General features: G+C 47.3%; 1 pseudogene; it reads right to left on the reverse strand.

The window, feature by feature from the left end:
* Nucleotides 1-3,737: 3,737 nt before the first annotated feature.
* LOC101981331 lies at nt 3,738-4,414 on the reverse strand (annotated as a pseudogene).
* Between the last annotated feature and the right edge of the window lie 6,852 nt (nt 4,415-11,266).

Below are 11,266 nucleotides of genomic sequence, written 5' to 3' on the forward strand. Positions count from 1 at the left end.
TGTTTATCTGTGTGTGGGTTTGTGCATGTGAGTACAGGGGCCCTCGGGGGCCAAAGACCTCAGATTCTCTGGAGCTGGAGTGACAGTGGTTGTGAGCCACTTGTTGCTGGGAACCAAACTCGGGTCCTCTGGAAGAGCAGCACCTGCTCTTGAACCCTGAGCCTCTGCTGCAGCGCACAACATCCATGTGTTTATTGGCAGAATAGGAGCATAGCTGACGTATCCATAGCCTCTGTGTCATCTTGCAGGCTTGTTGGGGTTTTCTTCCTTGGTAATCAAGCCATCTGTAATACAGACTGCTTCCTTCGTTTCTGGGATCTTTTCTTCCATTTTCTTGCCTTATTTCTTTGGCCTGGGTTTCTGGCATTTTGTTAATTTGGTGTCAAAAGCAGACATGTTTGCCTAGTTCTAAACTCCATGGAATGCGTTTCTGTTGTTTTTTTCTTCTAAAGATAATAGTACCTGTTCTTCACAGGGAAACCTTATTTTGAATTGTAGAGATGACAGGTGTGTACTAAATTTTTCAAAGGCTTAAAAAAACAACAACGTGGTCTTGTAATTTTTCCTCTTTTCCTTAATAGAGTTGGTTACCTAGATAATTAAAAAAAAAAAACTAACAGCCTTGCTTTCCAGGAATAAACCTCTTTGGGCAGGGTATGTAATTCTTTTTACATGGTGCTGAGTTTCCCTAGGGTTTTATTGTGATCCTGTGGATTTATGTTAATTATTGACATGAATTTTTGTGTGTATTCTTTTGCTAGTTTGGGTCCGGGGGTAACAAGCATCTTAAAATGAGCTACCAAGGACTGAAAAGATTTATAGAATTAGTATTAATTTCTCTCTAAACATTTGGTAGTATTCTTCAGGAAAATTTGTGTCTGAGATTAAAGTTTTGTTTTATGAAGGTTTTAAAATTATGAATTTGGGGCCCGTGTTATTGCTCAGTGGGTAGAGGTTCCTGTTGCCAAGACTGAGAACCAAGTTTAGTCCCTAAGCATATGTGGTGGAAGGAGAGAACATACATATATAAATAAATAAATAAGCAAATAGATGAATGAATGTAATAATAAAAAATGTTAGTTTAATTCTTGATTTGAAAAAGATTTTATTTCTATGTGTACATATGTTTACGTAAACCACACCCATGCAGGAGCCCAAGGAGGCTAGAAGAGGGTATTGGGCTCCCTGGAGCTGGAGTTACAGAGAGATGTTAGTTGCTGTGTGGGTGCTGGGGACTGAATCCAGCTCCAGGAGCAACCAGCGCTCTTAACTGCCGAGCCATCTTCCCAGACCCTGAATTTAATTCTCTCAGTAGCCACACTGCTCTTCTGATGATCTGCTATTGGGTGAACTGTGGCCATTTGTGTGTCTCGAGGGATTAGTCCATTTCAGCTAGACTGTTGGGAGTAGACTGGTTTGAGTCATTCTGGTGTCCTCGGAGTCTTGTAGCGACATTCCTGAGCATCTTGATGATGGTCACCTGTATCGTCACTCTTTTCCTTCCTCTGGCAGGCCCGCCAGGGGTCTCCCGCTCCTGCCCCCGTCAGCCCTGTACTCCACGGACCTTCCTGGGTCTCTTTGCAGACTTCTTCCTTCCAGTGCCACTGACTCCATGCTGCAGGTCACACTCAGTTCTTCAGGGGGACGCTGGGTTTGGTATCTACGCATTTTCCTCTTCCCCATGTGAGCCTGCAGCACTGCAGCGCTCTCTTTCAACTTAGAGGATGCATGGTATTTTCATCTTCTTCCAATTCGATGTATTTTTGGATTTCCCCTGAGACGCCCTCTCTTCCCATGGACTGGCTCCTAGGACTGTGCTATCCCCTGCTCTTTTCTTTCTCACCCCATTGCGCTTAAGAACATCCTATTAATCCGTGTCTTTAAAATGTCCTTAGATGGGTTGGGTATCGCTTGCATGAAAGCCTAACAACTCTTGGGAGGCAGAAGGCTTGCTGTAAATTCAAGAACAACTTGGGCTAGAGTGTGGGATTCTGTTTCATCGAAATCAAAATGAAACAAAACTCTCAAGCCAATTTGTTAAGGTTTATTTTATGAACTAGATGATGGTCCCCACTGATAGGCTTACTTTATTTTTTTTTTTTTACTTTTTTTTAAATTTATTTATTTATTAAGGATTTCTGCCTCCTCCCCGCCACCGCCTCCCATTTCCCTCGATCAAGTCCCTCTCCCTCGTCAGCTCGAAGAGCAATCAGGGTTCCCTGACCTGTGGGAAGTCCAAGGACCGCCCACCTCCATCCAGGTTTAGTAAGTTGAGCATCCAAACTGCCTAGGCTCCCCCAAAGCCAATACGTGCAGTAGGATCAAAAACCCACTGCCATTGTTCTTGAGTTCTCAGTAGTCCTCATTGTCCGCTTTGTAAGTCCGGTTTTATCCCATGCTTTTTCAGACCCAGGCTAGCTGGTCTTGGTGAGTTCCCGAAAGATCATCCCCATTGTCTCAGTGTGTGGGTGTACCCCTCGCGGTCCTGAGTTCCTTGCTCGTGCTCCCCCTCCTTCTGCTCCTGATTTGGACCTTGAGATTTCTGTCCGGTGCTCCAATGTGGGTCTCTGTCTCCTTTCATCGCCTGATGATATTCAGGAGGATGTGATAGGCTTACTTTAAAATCTCCTCTCCAGTGTGTAATATTTTACACTGATTAATTAGGTACGTACAAGAATAACCCAATACAGAGAAACTTGACAAATATAATGTAAAAGTTATAGGAACTAGAAAAACATCCAGTTTCTGAACACATCTTCTTTTCTTTTTTGAAGAACTTGTAATGGGTACCCTTGAAGGAGAACTTTCAAGGGAGAATAAACTGTGGGAGGTTTCCCACCAGAAAAGAAGCTGCTCATGAAATGTCAGTGTAGACTCTGTGTGTTGGCCGATACTTGTTCGCATTTCTGTGGGCCAGAGTTGAAAATGTGATGTCAGAACTTTATTTGAAGCTGAGTGTGTTGGCTCAGCACTTGGGGACACCGAGGGAGGAGGATTGTGAGTTTGAGGCTAGCTTGGGTATAGAATGAGACAAATTTAACTTTTAGAACGTTAATATTCACACTACTCTAGTTTAAACTGCATAGATAAGCTTTTGATGACAACTATTGGATTGTGACTTACAAGGTAATGAGGGAACACACAGTGATCCAGAGTTCATGGGGAGGGGTTTGGGGAAGCTAGTGAGACCTGAGGAGCTTGTTCTAGGATCTTGTGCTGAGGTCGGTGAGACAGGATGGGCCGCAGGGACTAGGAAAGGTCTTGGTGAGGTACCCACCATCTCAGCCTTCTTCCACTCATTCACTTGTGCCTTCTACGACATGACTGCACTGGGTACCTCTGACCATTCTGTGCCCACCCTTTCCTAAATGCTACGACTACACTGTCTGAGGGTCTTCGCGGTCCTGGGGTAAAACCAAGGATCTCAAGGCATGTTGTGAAAGTGCTCTGCCACTGAACCATTCTCCCAGTCTCGGGGCTAGACGTGAATGGATGACTCGGCCACTGAGAAGAGCGTCTCCATCAAAGGACCCTTGAGGAGCAGCAGGCGCAAAAGAGCGTCTGGCCTTCCCCATTCTCCAATCTGAAAGTTGTCCAGGTCAGCAGATGAGGCCACCCGGGCACCGTTCTTTCTGTGTCTGTGTGTTCTTGTGAGTGTGGACATGCATGCAAGGGGATGTGTGTGCCGAGCCCACAGGTTGATGTCAAGTGTCCCTCTCAGCTGCTTTCCACCTTACTTTTTTTTTTTCAATACAAGTCTTTTATTGTCCCAAAAGATACCCCAAATCATATTAAAATTCAGGATCTTGTTTCTGGAACTGGTAACTTAGGTCTACTCATCAGCCTGCTGCACTGTTCCCTTTTCAGACACATAGATACCATCCAAAAACGTCCTGATATCCTTGTTCTTAACTGTTGTGGCCTGCTGTATCAGAGCCGCCGAGTTTGAAACAAGTTCAATATCATTTCCTTCAAGGACTAATTCATCCTTCTGGGCTTGAGAGACAGAACAAGCAATGCCTGTCCTCATCCGAACCCTGCGGATGTATTTTTCACCCAAGAAATTTTGGATTTCAACCAAAGACCCATTCTCTTGAATAACGACGCTGATGGGGAAGTGAGCATACACGGACCTCATCTTGTAGCGGAAGCCCAGCGTAACACCCTTGATCATGTTTTGAACGTGGCTGCAGATGGTTCTGACGGTGGCTAGTTCCTTCCTGTTGCCCCATCATTTGTCAACCCGGAGCCTCTTCTTCTTCTTCCCAAGAAGGCTCAGCTCTACGTTGATGTGATTGAAGGCCCTCCAGAGGGTTCCTCTGGGGCCCTTCACAATGACTGTGCGCCCCTTCAGAGTGATGTCCACATTTTCTGGAATGTCGACCGTCTGATTGCTGAGCATGGTCTTCATTCTCGCAGTAGATGGGGCAAAAAGAGTCCACTTTACTTTTTAAGATAATGTCTTTCTTTCTTTTTTGGTTTGGTTTTGTTGGTGATGGTGGTGGTGGTTTGTTTGTTTTTCAAGTAGGGTTTCTTCTGTAGCTCCGGCTGTCCTGAAACTCACTCCATAGACCATGCTGGCCTCAAACTCAAAGATCCACCTGCCTCTGCCTCCTGAGTGCTGAGATTAAAAGCATGTACCACCACTGCCTGGATGAGACAGGGTTTCTTAATAAACCTGCAGCTCACAGATGGCCGGTGAACCCTGAGGATTCACACCTAGCACCCCTGAAAGTACAGATTGTGCCACCTCCCCAGGTTTTGCTTTTATTTTTAAATGAAAGTTCTAGGGATCTCATGTTTGTACAACAATAACTTATCTACTAAACTATCTCCCCAGCCCTCAGGATGTCAATCTTATAGCCCATAGCCAGCCTTAGGTTGGTGTTGCCTCCTTCGGCACCTTCTGCTGGTTCCTGCATCCACAGCATATCTGCTAATTCGCATACGAAGAGGACTCACACGTCACCTGCTTGGCGGATCTCATGACTGTAAGTCAGTTGCCAGCCTGCAGCTCAATCACAGAAGCTCGGCTCAGTTTGGCTCACCATAGAAGGCTGGCTTCTCATACTCTCTCCTTGCATCTGGCACTTATTTTCAAGGAGGCAACGTGATGTGCCCAGGTGGTATGGGGAGCACTCGGTGAGAACAGGGGGATGGAATCTTGTCCCAGAGCTAGTCCTACGTTGCTTTCACTGAGACCTCTCTTTCCTGAGACCAACATCTCTGTCATTGAATTGCATCTTCACCAACTTTCTGGTTTTGATGGTTTCCTTTTCTACTTAAGTTTGGCTGTTCTGGAACTGGCTTTGTAGACCAGGCTGGCCTAGAACTCAGAGATCCACTGCCTTGCCCCCTGGAGTACCGGATTTAAAGGCTTGTGCCCCCACACCAGCCCTATGATTTTCTTTAATTCCTTTTCACAAACTGGAAGCTTCATTAGGTGGGGTCTCGTCCTGAGCTCACCACTCCTTTTATTCCATTTAGTGTCGGGTTTTTCCTTAATCTGTTTATTTTCTTGAACACAGGATTTAGCCCTATTATACTTCCCATGCCCCCTTTCTCCTCAAAATGCACATTGTGCATTTTCCCTGCTCAGTCTGCTCCTTTTTATTATAAATCTAAATAAGACTGGTCACTAGTAGCCACATGACACAGTCACTGCTAGGCTGTTTTGAAATCTCCTCTCCCAATGCTGTTAGTCCAAAAGTCTTCAATTTAGCTTCAAACAGTTTTTTGTTTTGTTTTGTTTTGTTGTTTGAGAAGGGCAGAAAGCATCCACATTCTTCACCAAAATATCCCAAGAATGATCTCTCGGTCACTGACTAATATTCTTCACCTGTGAGATCTCTTGCGCCCTGCCATTATAATCTGCTTTGCTGTCAACACTGCTGTCAACCACAGTCCTACTAGTATGGCTCCAAGTGCCACTTAAACTGTTAGTGCTTTCCTAATCCAAAGTCCGCATTCCACCAGGAAACACGGTCAGGTCTGTCACAACTCTACCCCAACCCTGGTACCAGCTTCTGCCATCTTAGTTAGGTTTCTGTTACTGTGAAGAGACAGCATGTCCATGGCAACAGCCTTGCCATGCCTGCCTCTCCCTGATGCCCTGATGCCAGAGTCAGCCACTATCCCTGGCTTGGGATCACCCTTGCCATGAGCCACTCCCACCGCTGTCTCCAAGGGTAAGGCTGTCCCTCTTGAGAACTACTGACTTGCTTTCTTATCCCACCAAGGACCACTGCTCAGGGGTAGTACCACCCGCCGTGAGCTGGGTCCTCTCACATCAATCACGTATTATGAAAATGTTTTACAGACTTATTTACGGAGAAGCTGATGAAGGCCTTTTTCTAATGAAACTCTCTCTTTCCTGAGAACTCTGGCTTGAGTCCAGTTGACCAAAAATCTAAAGAGCACGCTACCCTACCCCATCCTCAGAGAGCCTGTCTTAGTTATTTTTCTCTCACTGTGAGAAAACGCCACCACCCAAAGCATCTTTGGGAGAAAAAGGCTTATTTCCATCTATATGTCCCTATCACAGCTCTTCAAGAGTGGCAATCAGGGCAGGAGCTCAAGGTAGAAACTTGAAGGTGGGAGCTGATGCAGAGGCCATGGAAGAATGCTGCTTACGTCCTTATGGCTCACTCGTCCTGCGTTCTTATAGCACCCAGGACCACCACCCATGGGTGGCACCAACCATAGTGACCTGGGCCCTCCCACATCAATCTTCAGTCAAGAAAATACACCACAGGCTTATCTAGTAGGGCATTTCTCACTTAAGGTTCACCCTTCTGAAGTGACTCCAGCTTGTGTCAAGTTGACACAAAACTAGACATTGCAGAGGCCATCCCACAGATCTAGAATTTGAGACATTATTGGTTAATAGGACAACTTCTTTTAAAGATTTTTTTCATGTGAGTGAGTGCATGCATGCCTGCACGTGTGTGTGTGCATGTGCGTGTACATGTGAGCACGTGCATGTGCGTGTGCATGTGAGCATGCATGCTGCATTCGTGTGCATGCACATGTGTGCTGTGTGACTGCAACATTCACAGAGGGCAGAAGAGAGCACTGGAGTCCCTGGAGCTGGGATTACAGTTGGTTGTTCTCCATCCTACCTGGGTGCTGAGAACCAAACTCAGGTCCCCTGCAAGCAGTGCTCCCTCCTAACTGCTGAGCCATCTCTCCAGCTCATGGCACAACTTGATAACCACCAGTCCTAGGCAAGAGGAAGACAACATTCTCTCCACTCACGTCCTTACGGAGGAGGAGCATCATCAAGGGCAGTGTGTGTATTTTTATCCCTTTTCATTGGAACCAACCAAATGTAGCAGTGCATGTTTATTTTTCAACACGAGTCAACATTTGAGTTGAACTAGCTGCCATCAGGTGGGAAAAATCATTTGTGGCAGGTATTTGGTTTCGTAGTTTTCTTTCTCCTTCCTGCCTTCCCTCCCCGCCCCCTTTAGACTTACATATGGAAGTACTTAGGGGCGGAATGACACACAGTGGTAGGAATTTTTAAAAGGGGCTGTGCTGGTGAGGCAGCAGAAACGGACACATACATCACAAGATGCTGGTGATGGTTGACCTGGAGGGCGGGCGCCTTTCTGCTTCTCGAGAGTTTTCTGAATGTTTGAAAACTTCCATTATGAACAGTGTTTCCACAGAGGGCTGAGGCATGGTAGCAGGGATTCAGAGTCAGGACGATAAAGGGACTTCACAGCGTGCAGACCTAAGTCTGTGAGCCTCTTGTGATGACTGCGGGGTGCGCTCGAGGAAGTCATCCAGGACAGGTTCCGGTGCCCTCGCTGGGTGACCTTGGACACCATCTTTCTGAAGTTCTTGTTCTGAGGGGAGTTGATGAGGGATAGTAAACCATTCCGTGTGAAAAATAACCAGCAAAACAGGAGCCCAGAAAAGGGTTTCAAAGGAAGTCACCAGAGTAATAAACCCAGACCCAGAGGCATCAGAGAAATTTGTCGTCAGCCCACACATCTGAGGTTGCGTTTAGAAAACCGAGACCTTGGGCTGGAGGTGAAGCTTTGTGGATAAAGCCCTTGCTTGGCATGTAGGAGACCTTGGGTTCCATCCATAGCCCTGAAAGAAAAATCTCATAGCAGGAAGAATCAAAGGGTAGCTCTGCCCTGTGACTTCAACAGCTTCCTGCCTGGTAGAGAAGTTGCTTGGATACCAGTCAGGGAAGTCAAAGACTAGCACCCTGAGGTGGTGAGGAGCAGGGTGGAGGAGGACAGGAAGAAGGCTCCTGGCCCCTGCCTCCCATGCATATGCAGCTCTGAGAAACACACATTGCTACACGAGTCTAAATACATAGTGTGTGCTGTTAAGACTCCTTCCCCAGTCCGCCCAGTGTTTCTGTCTCACGAAGCTCAGAGTCCCCAAGCCAGGGAGTGGAATCATCTTGACTCCCAAGGGAACCTGGAGTCATGGATTCATTTTTCCCTAGAGAAAACAAGCTTGCTGGAAGCGAGAGAAGGTAACCGGAGAGGCAGAGGGCAGAGGGGGACTTGCAGGGGTCATTTAGTCCATCCTCCGGCCTCCCGGCTGGACTGAAACTAACCTGTTCCAGATGGCCACAGTTCCCTATGCACTGAGGACTGCCGTGAGGGCCCCCGCCCCCTTGGAGCCTGGTTCAGCTGCAGTTCTGGAGGGGGCTAGGTTCACAGTGTGATGGCTCTCTCTCACCCACCACTGGCTTGCTGCAGTTCTGCTTGCTTCCTGGGTTTAAATCATCCCTAGATAGGAACAAATGTCTCAGGGCCGAGAGCAACACAGTCTCAGGTCTTTAAAGAGGTTTGAAGATATTTCAGGGACTGGGGCGATGGCTCTGCGGGCAAAGTCTTTGCCAGGCAAGTGTGAGGACCAGAGTTTGAATCCTTAAAATACACACAGAAGCTGGGCAGGTGTGATGCCCCTGGAACCCCCACACGGGGGAAGGAGAGACAGGGTATTCCCCAGGCAAGCTGTGTGGATCCACTAACTGGATGAGAGCTCAGGTCGAATGAGAGACCCGGCTTCAATGAATAGAGCGGAGGGTGATCAAGGAAGACACCTGACCCTCAGCTTAAGGCCTCCATTGCATGTATACATACATGTACCTGCACACACAGGCATGCCCATACACATGCGAACACACATGCAGACCACACACATAAACATATGTTTCAGAGCATACAGAACCAAGAGCCTATTTTAGGAAGGGAATGTTGAGACAAGGTCTCATGTAGCCCGGGCTAGACTCAAACTCGCTATGTAGTCCAGGCTAAGTCATGGTCCTTCTAGCTCCACCTCCTGAATGCTGGGATTACAGGTGTGTACTGCTGTGCTTGACTTCAGCAGCCAATTGTTCTAGTTTCTTCTTTCTTTTTTAGAGGGCACAGTGGGAAGTATGGGCCTCAGTTGGGGGGGGGCATTCCCGTGGGTTCCACCTCCCCAGGACGGGAACTGCCCACTTGAAGTTTCTCACAGGCTTTCAGTCAACTCCTTTGAGCTCATGTGTGCGCTTCATCCGGTCAGCATCGTGTTCCCAGGTATTCAAGCAGAGTGCCGCAGGGGACGATATTCATTCTTATCTTCAACTGAATAACAATTGATATTTTCACAAAGGGTAGTGAAGGAACGTTCCAGAAACAGTAAGGAGGAACGGGACTATATGAATGCCAGGGACTATATGAAAGCTGTGGGTCTCGGCTTTCCCCTCTCTAAGTCAGTGATCCCAATGGTCCAGTCTACTATTCTTAGGAGAGAAAAGGAGATGGGGTTGAACAATAACGCATTTTCAAACCTAACTCTTCAGAATCAACAACTAACAACAAATGTGTCGTGCCTACCTTGCTTCTTCCAACTCCCTCAGTTCCTTGGAGACGACCATCGTGCTCTGTCTGAACCATCCCCTCAACACTGTTGCCCAAGTATCTCCTGCATCAACAACTACTTGAATAGTGAGTGAGTCAGGTGAAGAAGGAAGGAATGGAGGGATGAAGGAGGAGAGACATCGTTTGGTGTGGAATCTGTCCTCCCTCGACCTATAGTGCAAAACTAGTTTCAGCCTCACAGGGGACCCAAATGCGCAGCTTGTTTTATGAGTGTATATGTGTATGTGTGTAGTGTGTGTGCATTTGTGTGTGTGTGTGAGTATGTGTGTGCCTGTACACACATGGAGACCAGAGGTGGATGTCATGGGTCTTGCTCTATCACTCTGCATCTGATTCTCTCGAGTCAGGGTCTCCCACAAAGTCTGGAGCGAGGCTAGTGGCCATCAGGCTCCTAATGTCCCCTCATCTCCACTTTCTATAGTACTGGGGTTACAGAAGCACATGGGGCCACTCCCGGCTTTTTATGTGAGCACTGGGGATTTGAATTCAGGTTCTCACACTTGTAGATCAAACACTCTTATCCACTGAGCCATCTCTCCAGTTCCAAAGATCAACTATTGAAAACAGTGATGATCCAGGGAGCACAGACATTCCAGAGAACAAACGGGGTTCAGAGACAGTTTGCCCTGAAACACGTCTTCTGCAGTTGTTCAGGCCTCAAAGAGGATCAAATGTAAGTGATCCCTATAGGTAGGGGCTCTGGGGCCTTGTTTCAAAACTGTCTAAGCTGGCTCACACATAGAGAGCGTACCTGGCATGAACAAGGCCCGGGGGTTCTATCACCAGCACTGAGTCACCAGAACACTTAATCCCAGTATTTGGGGTTGGAGCTAAGAGAAGCAGGTTCAATGTCATTCTCATTACAAAGTGAGTTCAAGGCCAAGCTGGACCACATAAGACCCTGTCTCAAAATGAAGATGATGATGGTGGTGGTGGTGGTGGCAACTCTGAGCCTCCTCCAGCTGGCTAGGAATCAAGAGGCAAGGGAAGAACAGCTGTCCCAGGCCTCGAGGGATGAACCAAGCTGCGGTGAAGTCACCAATGACCTGGATACTTGTGAGTGAACTGATCTCTTTCCAACATGAGACAGCCTTCTTGATGTGAGACACCTTCGCAAAGTTAATGGCAATCTTTGCACATTGCCTGGGAATGGCTGTAATCACATAGATAGCCATCCCTGGGAAGGACCTGGCAGAGTTAGTGTTGAAGGGAACCACATGAAGGGGGATTTAGAAAGAGGGTTTTAGAATTCAGAGGAGGGCCGGGCGATGGTGGCGCATGCCTTTAATCCCAGCACTAGGGAGGCAGAGGCAGGTGGATCTCTGTGAGTTCGAGACCAGCCAGGTCTACAGAGCTAGTTCCAGGAC

This window comes from Microtus ochrogaster, unplaced genomic scaffold (assembly GCF_000317375.1).
Source record: "Microtus ochrogaster isolate Prairie Vole_2 unplaced genomic scaffold, MicOch1.0 UNK1, whole genome shotgun sequence".
Taxonomy (NCBI): domain Eukaryota; kingdom Metazoa; phylum Chordata; class Mammalia; order Rodentia; family Cricetidae; genus Microtus; species Microtus ochrogaster.